The sequence below is a fragment of the Phyllobates terribilis genome, unplaced genomic scaffold (assembly GCF_046119375.1).
Source record: "Phyllobates terribilis strain yellow unplaced genomic scaffold, ASM4611937v1 Scaffold_4__5_contigs__length_816908805, whole genome shotgun sequence".
Classification (NCBI taxonomy): Eukaryota; Metazoa; Chordata; class Amphibia; order Anura; family Dendrobatidae; genus Phyllobates; species Phyllobates terribilis.
Genome location: NW_027362764.1, coordinates 53,952,976 through 53,965,122, shown reverse-complemented (window position 1 = coordinate 53,965,122; position 12,147 = coordinate 53,952,976).

The following is a 12,147-nucleotide window of genomic DNA, read 5'->3' as shown; positions in this document are numbered from 1 at the left end:
CGGATAAAGGATAGATACGCCCACGGGGAGGAGTAGTACCGGGTAGCAGATCGATGGGACAGTCGTATGGTCTATGTGGTGGTAATGTCTCTGCCTCCTTTTTATTAAAGACATCTGCATAAGACCAATAAGGAATCGGAAGTCCAGGTAGATTAGCTGGGGTAGGAGAGGGACGGACGGGATGGACGGGAACCAGGCAGGTTTTATGACAGTCTTGTCCCCAGCGAAGGACCTCTCCGGTTTGCCAGTCTAGCACGGGTGCATGTCTCTGGAGCCAGGGCAGACCTAGCAAGAGGGCGTGAGAGAGTCCAGGCAGAACATGAAAGGAGATACTTTCAGAATGCAGCATTCCCACCTGCAGGGTAATGGATTCGGTGATGAGTTGAATGGGGCGAGGTAAGAGGCCCCCATCCACGGCAGCGACAGACAAGGGTACAGCCAGAGGTTTGGTGGGGATGCGGTATTTCTCAACCAGGGACTGTGAAATAAGGTTCCCGGCTGCTCCAGAGTCAAGTTGGGCTAGTTCGAAATAACGGTTCTCCCCGTAGATGATCGAAACTGACAACAGCAGGGATGGAGAGGATTTATTCTTGTCTAGGTGGACCTCTCTGAGCGAACCTAGACACAGGCGTTTCCCGACCTCTCCGGGCAGGCACGGATCCGGTGCTCCTTACTGCCACAGTAGAAGCAGCTCCCCTCGGCACGGCGTGAGTCCAGACGGGTTTTGACCATCTTGGTCTGGTCGACCTGCATAGGCTCAGGAGAGTGTACCTGGGGAGAGATGGAGGGAATGACGGGTTTCTGGAAAGTAGGAGCTAAACGTGGAATCCTTCTCTCACGGGTGACCTCTTTGGCACGCTCCTGGAACCGTAGGTCAATCCGGGTGGCAAGGGTTATTAGATCATCGAGAGAGGTAGGAATGTCCCGACCAGCAAGTTCATCTTTAATACGACCGGACAGACCCTCCCAGAAGACGGATACCAGAGCGTCGTTATCCCAGGCCAGCTCCGAGGCAAGGGTGCGGAACCGTATGGCATATTGGCCCACGGTGAGACCCTCCTGACGGAGGCGTAGCAGAGAGGATGCGGATGAGGTCTTCCGTCCGGGTTCGTCGAAGACTTTCCGGAAAGCCGAGAGAAAAGCAGGCAAGTTGGACACCAGGGGGTCTCCTCTCTCCCATAGAGGATTTAGCCAGGCCAGGGCCTCCCCGGTGAGATGGGACATGATAAAGGCAATTTTGGCCCGGTCGGAATTAAACTGATGGGACAAAAGTTCAAAGTGCAGGGTGCACTGATTTATGAAGCCCCGAGCCTGGACGGAGTCGCCTCCGAAGCGAGGAGGTGCAGACAGCCGGGGACCGGGATAGGTTACCATGGTATTAGTGGGTAGCGGAGCTGCCGGGTTGCGAGTCATGGTACTGGCAGTGGCTGCAGGTGGTGCAGTCAGAGTGTCCAGGCGAGTATTGACATTCCGCAGGTGACCCAGGATGGACTCCTGTTGGGACCTTTGACGGGACAGTTCATGACACAGGTCCGTGAGCGAGGGAGCTTGGGTGCCACCGGGTTCCATGGCCCGAGCAAACTGTAACGGGTCCGGGAGGCGGAACCTCTGAGCTACTATACAAGGGGGCGGCCCTTGTAAGGGAGCGGGTGGCAGTCTCTGGGTGAACGGACAGGGAGTTACGGCAAGTGATCAGGGCAGTCTCTGGGTAAGGGGTAGGTACGACCTGTGATGGCAGAGCCTCCGGGTAGGCTAGCAGGCAGATGGTAGATGTGTGCTCCCAGGTGAGCAAGCGAGAGTCTCTGGAATAGCAGGTGGTCACGGCACGTGACGGCGGAACCTCCGGGCTGGCAGGCAGGTAGGTAACGGAGAAGCGCTCCCAGGTGAGCGGGCAAGAGTCTCTGGAATAGCTGGTGGTCACCGCACGTGACAACGGGACCTCCGGGCTGGCAAGCAGGCAGGTAACGGAGATGCGCTCCCAGGTGAGCGGGCAAGAGTCTCTGAGATAGCTGGTGGTCACAGCACGTGACAACGGAGCCTCCGGGCTGGCAAGCAGGCAGATAACGGAGAAGCGCTCCCAGGTGAGCGGGCAAGCTGGTCCATAGACAGACTGACCGGAGTAGTAAGGCAGACCGTCGGACCTCAGGCAAGCAGGCAGGTAGCTGATATGCGCTCCCAGGTGAGCGGGCAGGCTGGTCCTTTAGACAGACTGACAGGAGTAGTAAGGCAGACCGTCGGACCTCAGACTGGCAGACAGGTAACAAGTATTCAGGCAGGAATCAGGCAGGTAACTGGCAGGTAACTGGCAGGAAACTGGCAACGGGACCTGAGGGCTGAAGCACAGGTGAGACACAGGTGCAAACAACATTGCTCGGGCACCTCCATTTTGGAGGAGGTGCCTTATATATGATGAAGTCCTCCGGCCATTGGCCGGGGACTCTTTAGGGCGGCGCGCGCGGCCCCTTTAAGAGGAGGGGAGCGCGCGCGCGCCCTAAGCACAGGGGCCGGGAAGGAGCGCGCGCTGAGAGCAGAGCAGGAGGAGGACGCCGGGACGGAGCGCGCGCTGACAGCAGAGCGGGGGGAGGATGCCGGGCACGGAGCAGAGCGGTGAGGGGAGCAGCGTCCCTGCCTAGCAGAGGGCAGGGACGCCGGCACTACAACGAACAGGTATTCAGCAAACACCCACTTGATTTTGGGAGGATTAAAGGGGTACAACACCATATACCCACAGGTGACCATCCACCCATCAAAGAACGTTACAGGCCCATACCACCAGCACACTACTAGAAAGCGAAGGAAATGTTGCATGACATGAAGAAAGCAGGGGAAATAAGAGATAGGTGTAGCCCCTGGGCAGCTCCCCTGGTCCTGGTCAGGAAAAATGATGGAAGCATGAGGATGTGTGTAGATTACAGACAGGTAAACAGCATAACACATAAAGATGCATACCCTTTGCCCCGTATAGAGGAATCCCTGGCTGCACTAAAGTCTGCAAATTACTTCTCTACCCTTGACCTCACTAGTGGGTACTGGCAAGTAGCAGTTGCTGAGGAGGACCGAGAGAAGACGGCCTTCACTACCCCGATGGGACTCTGCGAGTTCAACAGTATGCCGTTCGGACTCTGCAACGCCTCTGGAACGTTCCAGAGATTGATGGAGTGCTGTTTGGGACACCGTAACTTCGAGACCGTGCAGCTATACTTGGATGACGTGATAGTGTACTACAAGAGGTATGAGAACCATTTGAAGCACCTGACAGAGGTATTTGAGTCATTGTCACGGTATGGGATGAAATTGAAGCCTTCCAAGTGCCACCTGCTCAAACAGAAGGTTCAGTACCTGGGGCACATCGTCAGTCCAGAAGGAGTAGCACCAGACCCGGAGAAGGTCACTGCCATCCAGAAATGGCCGGAACCGAAGAATCTCAAGGAGGTACGTCAGTTCCTGGGACTGGTCGGGTATTACCGGAGATTTGTAAAGGACTACACCAAGAAGGCAGCGCCTTTGCAAGATCTCCTGGTAGGACAGTCCAACAGAGGCAAAAGCCCCCCCTTCCATTGGGGTAAAGAACAGGCTGAGTCCTTTGCAGTGATGAAAGAGATCCTGACTGGCGAAGAAATCCTGGCCTGTCCTGACTACAGCCAACCTTTCCTGCTGTACACTGATGCCAGCAACGAGGGACTGGGAGCTGTGTTGTGCCAGAAGCAGAATGGCAAAGAAAAGGTGATTGCCTATGCCAGCAGGAAGCTTCGTCCTACCGAGAGGAATCCAGAAAACTATAGCTCCTTCAAGTTGGAGTTCCTGGCCTTGGTCTGGGCCATCACTGAATGATTCAAGCACTACCTGGCCTCCACTAAGTTCACGGCCTATACTGACAACAACCCCTTGACGCATCTAGAGACAGCCAAGTTGGGAGCCATGGAACAGCGTTGGATGGCCCGACTGTCAAACTATCAGTTCACCATCAAGTACCGGGCAGGCCACAAGAACGCCAACGCCGACGCCCTATCCAGAATGTCTCACCAGTCGAACACTGAAGAAGAAGTGGATGACCTGGAGGAGATTGAGCTACCTGCCTTCCACAGAAATGAGATGGTCCACGAGCAGCGCACCTCCAGGAGGTATTGTGGTAAGACATTAAACCCTTTACCTCATCACAGTTGGAAGGAGACCCAGGACAGCGACCCGGTTGTCAGCCGTATCAAAGAACTGATAACCCAGGAAGGTTCCTCCCTGGAGAAGGACGCTCCTCCACAAGCCAAGCAACTGTGGAATAAGAGAAGCCGGCTGTTCATCTATAGAGAGAAGCTGTGCTAGAGGTATGTCAAGCCTAGGACCCATGAGATGGTATGGCAGATCGTAGTGCCCAGGACAGACATCCAGATGGTGTTGGAGGCCTACCACAATCAAGCAGGGCACTTTGGCTGGAAGAAGCTGGAAACCCTCCTGAAGAGTCGGTTTTATTGGGTTGGAATGCGGAATTCCATAGAGAGGTGGTGCCGGGATTGTGGACCCTCTAGCCTCAGAAGAAAAGACTACAGCAGCCAGAAAGCACCCTTGCAGTCCATCAAGACAACCCAGCCCCTGGAGATCGTCGCTCTGGATAACGTCAAACTGACACCCAGCAGGTCAGGCTACTCCTATGCCCTGACCATGGTGGATCACTACTCCCGGTTCCTGGTGGTAGCCCCCGTCAAGGATCTGCAGCAAGGACGTTTCAAGCACACTTCTGCAGGCCCAATGGATACCCGGATAAGGTGCTGACGGATCAAGGCCCTGCCTTTGAAGCCGAGCTGTTCAAAGAGTTTTGCCATCTGTATGGGTGTAAGAAGATTCGGACTACGCCATACCACCCTCAAACCAATGGTCTATGTGAAAAGATGAACAATATCGTCATAGACCAGCTGAAGACCTTACCTCTAGAAGAAAGAAACCAGTGGCCAGACAACCTACCTGATCTGGTAGATCTGTACAATCACATACCTGTGAGTTCCATCAATTGTACTCCAGCGTACCTCATGAGAGCAAGACCCGGAAAGTTGCCCATGGACCTGGAGCTTGGAGTGGTAGAGCCAGAAGCAGATATGTCCTCTGAAGACTGGGATACGACTCGACAGGAGCAGTACAAGAGGGTACAGGCCTGTGTCGAAGACAGTCTAAATAGGGTGAGAGATAAGCAGGAAGCACAGTACAACAAGAGTGCACCAGCAGAACCCTTAACACCTGGAGAAGTTGTGCTGAAGTGAAAGAGAAGAAACCACAAGCTTGACGACCAGTGGGAAAGAGAGCCTTACACTGTGGTGGATTCCAGGTTCGACAATAGAAAACCTGTCTAATCAGTAAAGATGGAGGTAAGACAACTGTAACAGTCTCAAGAGACCACTTGAAGTTGTGCCCAGGTCTATTGAAGCCACAGGAAGAAGCACCTCTTATAGTGACTGAAGAACCCAAAGAAGATGTACTCCATACTGTCTTAGGAGATTTCCCGGCAGATTGGCCTCAACTGGATGGAGCTGTAATAATACCTGTGATACACTTCTACCAACAGCCAGAAGACCCTCCACTGCAAGCAAGACCTGTAAGTGCCCCGGAAGAGCTTGCTCAGGAAGAATCCCCGGAAGAAGGATCCCCGGCTGGAGTAGAGCCAGAAGGCCCAGCAAATGGTATGCTTGCCAGTCCCATGGAGAGGTTAAGGCAGTTTTACAATCTACCCACACGTAGAACTGACAGAGTGGAAGACAGTGCAGACACGGATACCACCCACACTCCCGTACTACGCAGGTCAACACGCAGTACGAAAGGCCAGGCCCCCATCAGGTATAGAGAGTAAATAGAGAAATACCTGCAGTGTAAATAGTAACCCAGTTGTGCATTGCTTACTGTCATTGTTTATTATATAAACTGAAATTTATATGTGCATTTAGTTACCCGTAAGGGTACAGAGACTTGTAGGCTGAGGACTGTGAGCAGCCCAAAAACTGTCCTGTAAATAGTTGCACTCCCTGGAGTGCCCCTTAAGTGACCACGGAACGAAAACCAGTTTGGCGTGTCCGAAGACGTGGTCCAGCACCTGGATCACCTATGCCCTGTAGCCACGCCCAGGGCCTATGTTGTGGGTTTTCAGGCGGGTCCCTCATGTTCCTCATGTTCCTTCATCGGTGAAATGGACACCAGGTTACGGGACTTATTGTAACCTTATTATTGTTATTATTACAATATTGTTGTTATTATTGTTGTTACCTGTTTTGAAAAAAATTGCTTCAGTCCAGGAGTACTGAGTTGTACTAGGGGGGAAAGTGGCGCCCTGCTCCGCACAGGTGCCACAGAACCCAGTAGGGTGCAAGGATGGACTTCTCCACAAGAGGCCCTCACACATTCACACACCTCCACCCTACCACCTCAGACCACCAGAGGGAGCCCGTTAGGGATATATATAGGGAGGGTGGAGCCAGGCAGCTCAGTGACTAGTCTAGAGTCAGAGAGTGTGCTGGCACTTAGACCAGTGAAGAGGCAGCACGCTGGCTGCTGTGCTTAGGCGAGCCAAGGCCTACAGCATGAGTGGAAGCCTAGTGAGGGCCCTGAGTGTGGCCAAAGGCAGAGGAGAGAGAGGAGGGAGGAGTTGAGGGGGCAGAGGAGCGTACCAGGCTCACCCCAAAATATATACACCGGACACCGGGTCCGCGCCTACCGGGTCCCTTTATACCCAGTAGGGACCACCGGACACCTGGAGGACTACAAGTCCCAGGTCGACCAACGCTGACTACAGTACCAGGGCTAGGAGTCACGGAGGCCCCAGCGTCCAGGAAGAGTGATCTCCAAGAGAAAGCCCTACCACCAGGTCAGCAGGTGCAAGAGAGAGAGAGACAGTAATTAAGCCAGGCCTAGCTCCAGGCAGGTCAGAAGCTTAGCAAGTGGAAGCAACGGATTAGGAGGCCCTTCACCCGCTCACTGGGGAGAGTCCAGAAGTGCACCCTGCCTACCGAGTACCCTGGACCATACCGGAATCAACACTAGTAAAGGTACCGAAGTGAACCCCCGTGTGAGTGTCTGCCATTTCTTCCTGAACCGTCCTGGCCGTCTCTCCCCTGCACCACCATCCATTACCCCACGCTGCCCTGAGGCCCGCTCCACCTGTGGGGAGCCGTTCCATCACAAGCTGCCCTAACATCTGCCTCAGAGGACTGCTCCGCCGCGGCGGCTCCCTTTAGCCGCATTCCACAGGTGGCGTCACGAACACTTTATAAATCCTCTATAAATAATTCCCCTTTTTGGTGACCGCCCTGGGCCACGGACCGGGCCAGCCACCGTGATATCCCTCACCGGCATCCATAGGCCCGGACGCCGAGTGCCCCATTTTCCTGGGGGCGAGTCAACTACAGTAGCTTATCTCCCATTCCAGGAGAATGAAGAAGTCATAAGTATCTGAGAAGAAGTATGACAAGGGTCTATGATCGATTATTACATTGCTATAGAACTATCAGGAAAAGCACAGATTACTCATTAGGAACTTCAGGGGCCGGTAGTGAGAGCGGCCAGTACCGGCTGATTCCATGGAGTACATGAGTATGTGGGGGCTGCCCACATATCCAATGTGCTGGGGCGTAACTACTGTAGGTGCAGGGGTTGTAATCACACGTGGACTCTGGAGCCTACGGGGCCCAAAATGTAACTTTGGCCTATATGAAAAGACCAGTAATAATAAAGAACTTTTGTATTGAGGTCCATTGAGATTCAAGTTACGCCACTGCTAACGTGGCAATTCTTTATGCCAGCTTCATATGCCTTTCAACTGTCCTGTTAGCTTTTTCTAGTTATTTTTTAATTGGTATATAGTGTAAACATATTCTGCAATGCTGTACTGAGATCGTCACCATTCACCGCACAATAGAGGGGATGCATTGTCCTGAAATGTTAGCAGATTAAATTCCAGCTGTAAAACTCAGAAACTAAACTCTGCAGTTTGGAAGCAATTGTGAAAGCAAATTAAATCAGTATGCGAAATGGTCATCCAAGCAAAGCTCATTAAAATCTTCATTATGCAGCTGTCGCCCAGTAAATGTAGCTGGCCGGTGGATCCAGTAAGATGCATGTGCCCATATTACTATCATTAGCGGAGCGGATATCTGCACTGGTAATGTAAGGACGTATAGATATAAATGTAGTCCTCCAAACTGGAAAACTTATGTCATATAATGTGATTACTGAGAATAATTTACCAGATGAGAGGCTGGCACTGCCAACAGTCTACTGCGCTGTGAAATGAATACTTCACATTAATACCCAACAGTTCAATGGAGATAAATACCGGTCCAACAGCAGTGATGTATGACGGCTTCACTGCCTCACACCATTCCACTCATTTACTATATAATGCTGCATCCTCCTTCACCATCTTCCCTCCCTCCTTCCCTTTCTTTTATTCCTCTCTTCTTCCACTCTCTTTACTGACCACCCTTCCTCTCTTCCTTTTTCTCAGCTCATACTCTCCCCTCCTTCACATTCTAGCTCTTTATATCTCTTCCTCTGTCATCTATTATTTTTTCATGTTTAGCACTCTTCCTCTCTTTCTCACCAATGTATTCCTTCATCTATTTTCCGCTTTCTCTTTTTCTGTTATACCTTAACTCTTTCCTCCCACTTTCTCTCCCTTCTTTCCTTCCTTTCGTTCTTTCTTTTCTCCATCACTTTTTTTTCATTGATCTCTTCCTTACCTTCTTGTTCCCTCTTTCCCTTTCATTCACTCTTCTTCCTTCCACCTTCTCTCCTTTCTTTCTGTCCCTTTTTTACTTCATTCTTTCTTCTATTGTTACCTTACTTTCTATCTCTCGCTCTTTTTCTCTTTCTTGCTCTTTTTATTTCTCTCTTTCTGTCTCTTCCTCGCTTAATCTCTCTGTCTTTCTCTTTCTCTCGCTTTCTTTCTCGGTCTCTCTCTTTCACTCACTTTTGCTCTCTCTTTCTGTCTCTTTCTCACATTTTCTTTCTTTTGTCTCGCTTTCTGTCTCTTTCTCTTTCTTTCTCTCTTCCTTTCTCTCTTCTACTTTCTCTCTCAATTTCTCTCTCTTTCTCTCTTTTATTCAATCTGTCCTTCTTTCCTTTGCTCTATTTATTCTCTCCCTCTTTCTTCCTCCCTTTCTCTCATTTTCTCTCTTTCTCCCTCTTTCTTTCTCGCTTTCTCCCTGGCTTTCCCTCTCTTTCTTTCTGTTTCTCTCTTTCTTTCTTTCTCTCTCTCACACTCCCTCTCTCTCTATCGCTTTCTCTCTCTTTCTTTTATTCAATCTGTCCTTCTTTCTTTTGCTCTATTTATTCTCTCCCTTTCTCTTCCTCCTTTTCTCTTATTTTCTCCTCCCTTCTTCCCGTTTCAGCTTATCTTCCTTCACTCCTCACTTTGTCCTTTCTTTCTCTTCTCTCTTTCCTTACCTTTCCTTTATTCTTTCAGTTCCTCTCGCCCTCACTCTCCTTTCTACTGTTTCTCTTCCTATATTCTTTCTTAAGGCTAAAATGACCCATCCAAACCCAGTAACTTAAAAATGTTATTTTTTTAAAATCCCAGGATTGTTTAGATACTTTTTTTTCCTATGGGAAGAACCTATACTTCTGCTCATCCTAATCTTCCTGATTCAATGAAATACCAGAATTTCCATAAAGCCTGACCCACGCATTGCAGTGATGGGAGAGAAGGGGAGAGCAGAACATATTTATTTGCTATTCAGGTCTTCTCACGTTCCACCCGATAATCTGAAATGTCTGGTAATCTGACGAAAAGCACTTTCCATATTCCCTGGACGATAGATAATTAGATGGAAGATGCATATTGTCAGCATCTATGATTAATTCATAAGGTTTGATAGTTCTGTGATTGTGGGAGAAGTTCTGATGTCATTTAGCATTTCTAATCAATTCATTCCCTTATGCGTTGTTTCATGAGTTACCTGGTAATCTCCAGGCATTTATGTTCATTGCTTTAATCAGCTTTATTTGTACATAGAGGCAATTTTCATCCATAAAGGAAATGGTATGTAGCTGCCCTTTAACCCCTTCCTGCAGAACGTCGTCATCAGCAGATGGAAGAGCTGATAATTCTTGAACAATGCTGTATGTATCTTTGTTATTACTCGAACAAAACAATTGTACTGTGTCTTCTACCAACAGAAGTCTGGCTGTAAATGACATTCCCAAAGTTACTGCCAAGATCAGAGAAAACTCAGTTTAATAAGTGTTGATTAAAAGGAATCTGTCAGCAGTTTTTTGCTATGTAATATGAGAGCAGCATGATGTAGGGGCAGATACCCTGATTCCAGTGATGTGTTACTTACTAGGCTGTGTTTTAATTTCAGTATAATCAGTGTTTTAGTAGCAGGAGATTATCACTACAGGACTAGGTATCTCGTGCTTCTTAGTCCAACCACGCCCCCAGCACTGATTGGCGGCTTTCTGTCCATGAACAGTGTATACAAGAAGCAGCCAATCAGTGGTGGGGGCGGGATTATATACAGCTCGATATTCTGAGCTCTGCTAGATCTGCAGCAGAGAAAACTGTGATTGTATCACAACTGCTGCACCCAGTAATCTAAGTGATATATCGCTGGAATCAGGGCCTCTGCCCCTACATCATGTCACTGTCAGATTAGTTAGTAAAAACCTGCTGACAGATCCCCTTTAAGGTGCAGACAAAAGGTTCCCATACTCCTACGTCCATCAGCGTTACTGTTGCAATTCCTAATTCTAAAAAGTTTTAAAAGTTCCTTTATTGTTCATGTTCAGTATTACAGCAGGTAAATGATGATCCACAATTTAGGCTTTTGCTAACTTTAGGTGCTTGATGCAAATACATTTGAGCAAAGATTTTTTGAAACATTAGCTGTTCCTCCCCTCTATTTATAGAAGCGAATTCGAAGTGACACAGCAGGGGGCGACAATGAGTAAAAGTAGAAAAATCCTTGCAGGGTAAAAAGAACATCACATGTGTGCTCCAAATTAGAGTAAGAAAGTTTTTCTTTTCATTCCACATCAAGAGTTGTGCAGCTTTTGCAGCATGCAGCGATCTTGAAAATGGCAAAACACACGCTTTGGCAAGAGCATATCATGACTGAGAGATGGGGGAAGGGGTCCGTCAGACCTCCACTGATCTAACGTTTATCTCTTTCCCAGTGGATGTGTGATATATGCTCTGTGCTGAAAGTCTCATTTATTATTGTATGTTACTGTAAAGTAAAATACATAACAGATTCATGGGCTCAGAGGATTTCAGCTCCTAACACTAAGTACAATTGTATCTCCAATCTGCTGTCTTGAGAACCACAGACCTTGATCTCATGTGCAGTGTTGCTGTCATAAATGACAAATGCCGCCCGCGTATATAATGTGAATAATAAGCAATATATATCCATCATGCGTCCCGTCACCGCTCTGCAGCAAACAGAAGACAGATGTGTATGAGTGACACATGCCTGGAGGGATATCGTAGCAGAACATGTAGTTGCTATGTGGCCCTTGTAGAGAAGGGGTCCAAGTCTGCTATGTGGCCATTGTAGAGAAGGGGTCCAAGTCTGCTATGTTACACACCTGTCCCAGGAACGGGCTCTGCTGCCCTCGTCCCGGCCAACTCAAGTATGTTATGCTCCGCAACGTGCTTTACGAGTGGCCCAACGTGCTCCCATGTGATTGTCTGCCTAGGTCAATATGAGGCCCACCAAGAAACATCTCTATCTTGGTATTAAGACTGTTCTGTCAGCCTGTGGCTTCCAGTACCTGCTCCATATCCATACGTGATTTCCAATGTCTGGCCCGCCTGCGGTCCCTAATGCTTCCAGTCCTTGTATCCTGCATACCTTACCAGCTGCACTGATGCCCATGGCCGTGTGCCCACCCGGACTATGGGCTTGGAGGATCCCCCTCACCAGATGAGCCGAAACACATATATAGCTTATTGTCACTCCCCTGTCCTGGCTCAGGCCTGTTTTTTTGGTTTCTTACCCTAAGGACAGTTCTTCTTGTGCAAGTCCATGCCAGGTTATTGTTGTGACCCAGCAGCCATCTTTGACATCATCACCCAAGGCCTTTTAAGGCAAACTGAGACAGCTACATGCTGTCTCAGTATTCAGAAAGCATTGCATTCAGTAACCACGTGTACTCCTGGAATTCTCCTCA